The 5,000-nt window shown below is 61.2% G+C and overlaps 1 non-coding gene across 1 annotated transcript in view; it reads left to right on the plus strand.

Annotated features, from left to right (window-relative positions):
• Positions 1 to 2,655: 2,655 nt before the first annotated feature.
• LOC149053943 (small subunit ribosomal RNA) overlaps positions 2,656 to 5,000 on the plus strand; it is a 2,488-nt gene continuing 143 nt past the window's right edge. The window contains exon 1 of the ribosomal RNA XR_016192429.1: positions 2,656 to 5,000. This exon is cut by the window's right edge and continues 143 nt beyond it. This is a non-coding gene — a ribosomal RNA (small subunit ribosomal RNA).

Below are 5,000 nucleotides of genomic sequence, written 5' to 3' on the forward strand. Positions count from 1 at the left end.
CCTCATCGCTAACGGGGACGATAAGGACAGTGCACTGTCCTCATCGCTATCGGGGACGATAGGGACAGTGCACTGTCCTCATCTACCAGAAGGTAATAAGGACAGTGTGCATGTTGTATTATCACTGTCCCAATCCGCGCGCGCCCGGTGGTCGGCCGCACTGCTACGCGGGACCGCCTGGCGGCCGGCTAGCGGGACGCGGCTTGCGTCCCGCCCGCGCAGGCGGCGCCATTTTTTTTCGTGCCGTGCAGCCACGCGGCGTGCAGCGTTCGATTTACGCGGGTGCGTACGGTGGTCGACGACTTGCAACAACGTCACGGGTGGTCGGTTAGACGAAATGCGCTCGGGGTTGCCCGGGTAGACCGCGGTCGGTGGGACGGGAGAAGATTTGTTCATGTCGGGTGGGTGGTCGGGTGAAAAAAAATTACGTAGCACTGTTACGCGCGTCCTAACGTCGTTTACGATGAACACGTATTATTTTCCAGTCGACCGTCCACGGTGGTCCGTCGAGCCGGGGTAGGTCGCATGCGGGCAGCCCGGACGTCGACGTTGCACGGGGTTTCGAAACCGGAGTTTTTGGATCGCGATTTTTTCCAAACCCAATAACTCGTTAACGGTCGGTTTTCGGTGGACGAACCAAAGAGGTGATCTCGTCGGGCGCACCGAATACTATCAGGAATAGTAGGTCCGACGGACGTGATGCGATTTTTAAATATTTTTCGATTGTGCGATTGTGGCGGGGGTATTAGTGTTCGGGTGGGGGGAACCGATACGCGCGCCGATTGCGGTAGTTGACGGGCGCGCGTCCACTGTTGCACGAGCGACGCTACGCCATTACGGGTGGTCGGTTAGACGAAATGTATTATCACTGTCCCAATCCGCGCGCCCGGTGGTCGGTGTCGTAGGCGGTCGGCCGGTACTGCTACTCGGGACCGCATGGCGGCCGGCTAGATTTGCGTCCCGCCATTTTTTTTCGTGCCGTGCCGCCAAGCGGCGTGCGTACGGTGGTCGACGACTTGTAACAACGTCACGGGTGGTCGGTTAGACGAAATGCGCTCGGGTGGCCCGGGTAGACCGCGGTCGGTGGGACGGGAGAAGATTTGTTCATGTCGGGTGGTCGGGTGAAAAAAAATTACGTAGCACTGTTACGCGCGTCCTAACGTCGTTTACGATGAACACGTTTTATTTTCCAGTCGACCGTCCACGGTGGTCCGTCGAGCCGGGGTAGGTCGCATGCGGGCTGCCCGGACGTCGACGTTGCACGGGGTTTCGAAACCGGAGTTTTTGGATCGCGATTTTTTCCAAACCCAATAACTCGTTATCGGTCGGTGTTCGGTGGACGAACCAAAGAGGTGATCTCGTCGGGCGCACCGAATACTATCAGGAATAGTAGGTCCGACGGACGTGATGCGATTTTTAAATATTTTTCGATTGTGCGATTGCGGCGGGGGTATTAGTGTTCGGGTGGGGGGAACCGATACGCGCGCCGATTGCGGTAGTTGACGGGCGCGCGTCCACTGTTGCACGAGCGACGCTACGCCATTACGGGTGGTCGGTTAGACGAAATGTATTATCACTGTCCCAATCCGCGCGCCCGGTGGTCGGTGTCGTAGGTGGTCGGCCGGCTAGATTTGCGTCCCGCCACTTTTTTTCGTGCCGTGCCGCCAAGCGGCGTGCGTACGGTGGTCGACGACTTGTAACAACGTTAGGCGAAATGCGATTGTGGCGGGGGTATTAGTGTTCGGGCGGGGGGATCCGATACGGGCGCGGATTGCGGTAGTCCACGGGCGCGCGTCCACTGTTACACGAACGACGCTACGCCATTAAGGTGGAAAAACCCGGGATTTTGTAAATTTGTGAGCGGTTCGGTCGTCGGCGTTGCAGTCGACGGCCGGCCGCCGATCACGAACACCACAACAGCAAAGCCACGGGCGACGCCGAAGACGGCGCGTACACCTCGCGGCGCCCACCGGTCGCCGCCAACTGACGGTCGTCCACGTACGCGGGACACCGTCGGTTGAGTGGCCGGTCCGGTGAGAGCCGGCGGAAGGTGACACGCGTCCGCGTTTCGGCCGCCGACCCATCTCGCAATCCGAGTGGCGAAACTCAACCGGCGCCGCGCGTCCACCAGCCGGTGTTTGCGCGGCGCGCGCCAATCCACACCGATGACGACTCCCGTTACCGTTCCGCGTGTCACGAACACTCGACGCCAGAACATTCCCGCCGCGGCCGGCCATCGTCGCCGCGCCCGGCGGTCGCCGGGGCGAAGCCACGGGACGGCGGACTTCGCGTCGCGTCCCGGCTTCCCCCTCGATCTCGGCTGGGGGCCGTTACGAATCGGGCGAGAGCCGGTCTCGGTACGCTCGCCGGGGACCCGTGCACACACCGTCACCCGAACCCGGCGGTCGACCGTCACCCGGTCCGTCTCGTCAACGTGTCGCACTCCGTGTGCCGACCACACCACACACACATTTTGTTGTTGTTGAACCGCGGTCGGTCGCGCGGCCGTGACCCACAGCGGTCCCGGCCACGCGATCGCCCTCGGCGTCGGCTCGCCGCCCCCTTCCGCGGGGCGTCGGACCGGCGCTCGGACGCACGCGTCCCAGGCCGCCACGCGCGTGGCGGTCGCGGGGCGCGGTAGCAGTAAACCCGAGATCCCTGGTTGATCCTGCCAGTAGTCATATGCTTGTCTCAAAGATTAAGCCATGCATGTCTCAGTGCAAGCCGCATTAAGGTGAAACCGCGAAAGGCTCATTAAATCAGTTGTGGTTCCTTAGATCGTACCCAAGTTACTTGGATAACTGTGGTAATTCTAGAGCTAATACATGCCGACAGAGTTCCGACCGTCGCGGCGCTCTCGGGCGTCGCGCGCGGGAGGAACGCTTTTATTAGATCAAAACCGGCCCGTCGCGGCGCGCTTCGTGCGCGTCCCGATCGCGGCCCGCGCAAAGACCTGGTGACTCTGAATAACTTCGAGCTGATCGCACGGTCTCCGTACCGGCGACGCATCTTTCAAATGTCTGCCTTATCAACTGTCGACGGTAGGTTCCATGCCTACCGTGGTGGTAACGGGTAACGGGGAATCAGGGTTCGATTCCGGAGAGGGAGCCTGAGAAACGGCTACCACATCCAAGGAAGGCAGCAGGCGCGCAAATTACCCACTCCCGGAACGGGGAGGTAGTGACGAAAAATAACGATACGGGACTCATCCGAGGCCCCGTAATCGGAATGAGAACACTTTAAAACCTTTAAACGAGGATCAATTGGAGGGCAAGTCTGGTGCCAGCAGCCGCGGTAATTCCAGCTCCAATAGCGTATATTAAAGTTGTTGCGGTTAAAAAGCTCGTAGTCGGATCTGTGTCTGGGCGGTGCCGGACCACCCTGGCGGTCCGGCGTGTCGCGGCCGGCCGTGCCGCGGGACCACGTGTCCCGTCGGCGCGGTCGCCGTCGCGCTCGTCAGCCGTCTCGGGGTGTTAGTTACCGGCACGTCGGCCGGACGTATTGTCGGCAGGCGGACACGTGTCTCGTGCTCCCGGCGCGCCGCGCGGCCACGCGTCGCGCGGCCGTCGGGGTTCGACGACGGCGGCCGCCTACTCCAATCTTGCTGCGCGGTGCTCTTCACCGAGTGCCGTCGGCGGGCCGACACGTTTACTTTGAACAAATTAGAGTGCTCAAAGCAGGCTCAAATCTGGCGGGGCGGCTTCACGGCCGTCTCGTCAAAAGGCCCTGAATACTGGTCGCATGGAATAATGGAACAAGACCTCGGTCCCGCGCATCTCCGCCCTTCGCGGGCGCGCGAAACCGCCTTCCGGGGCGTTTCCGTGCGCGGGCCGCCGGGCCGCGGGCGCCAGTCGCCCGCGCGTCCCGCCGGGCCGGTTTTCGGGACCGGAGGTAATGATCAACAGAGACGGGCGGGGGCATTCGTACCGAGACGTTAGAGGTGAAATTCTTGGATCGTCTCGAGACGAACTGACGCGAAAGCATTTGCCAAGTACGTTCTCGTATGATCAAGAACGAAAGTTAGAGGTTCGAAGGCGATCAGATACCGCCCTAGTTCTAACTGTAAACGATGCCAGCTAGCGATCCGCCGGCGTTTCATTAACGACCCGGCGGGCAGCTTCCGGGAAACCGAAGCTTTTCGGTTCCGGGGGAAGTATGATTGCAAAGTTGAAACTTAAAGGAATTGACGGAAGGGCACCACCAGGAGTGGAGCCTGCGGCTTAATTTGACTCAACACGGGAAACCTCACCAGGCCCGGACACCGGAAAGATTGACAGATTGAGAGCTCTTTCTTGATTCGGTGGGTGGTGGTGCATGGCCGTTCTTAGTTGGTGGAGCGATCTGTCTGGTTAATTCCGATAACGAACGAGACTCTGTCCTGCTAACTAGGCGGGTAAACCCGGGTCGGCGTGGGCGCGGCGCCGGCGGTTTCGGCCGTCTGCGTTCGCGTTCCCGTCGGCTCGGCCCGGTATCCCCGAACGCGTTCGCCCGTCGTCCACGGCGGTCGTCGGGCGCGGCCGCGCCATCCGCGTCCCGGCGTGCGGCGGGCGTGCGGGGGTCGGGGGGCAACCTCCGGTCGCCGTGCGTCAGTCGTGCGCTGGGCTCCGCGGTGAAGCGCGCCGCGTTCGCGGCCGTCGCCGGCGGATCACGATACGTTACTAGGGCTACCGCCGGCTCCCAGGAGCTTAAACTCTTCTTAGAGGGACAGGCGGCGGACGAAAATAGCCGCACGAGACTGAGCGATAACAGGTCTGTGATGCCCTTAGATGTTCTGGGCCGCACGCGCGCTACACTGAAGGAATCAGCGTGTGTTAACATTCCTGGGCCGACAGGCTTCCGGGTAACCCGCTGAACCTCCTTCGTGCTTAGGGATCGTGGCTTGCAATTTTTCCACGTGAACGAGGAATTCCCAGTAAGCGCGAGTCATCAGCTCGCGTTGATTACGTCCCTGCCCTTTGTACACACCGCCCGTCGCTACTACCGATTGAACGACCGCAGTG

The sequence above is a fragment of the Diuraphis noxia genome, unplaced genomic scaffold (assembly GCF_037042655.1).
Source record: "Diuraphis noxia isolate RWA-SAM2 unplaced genomic scaffold, SU_Dnox_SAM2 contig0020, whole genome shotgun sequence".
Classification (NCBI taxonomy): Eukaryota; Metazoa; Arthropoda; class Insecta; order Hemiptera; family Aphididae; genus Diuraphis; species Diuraphis noxia.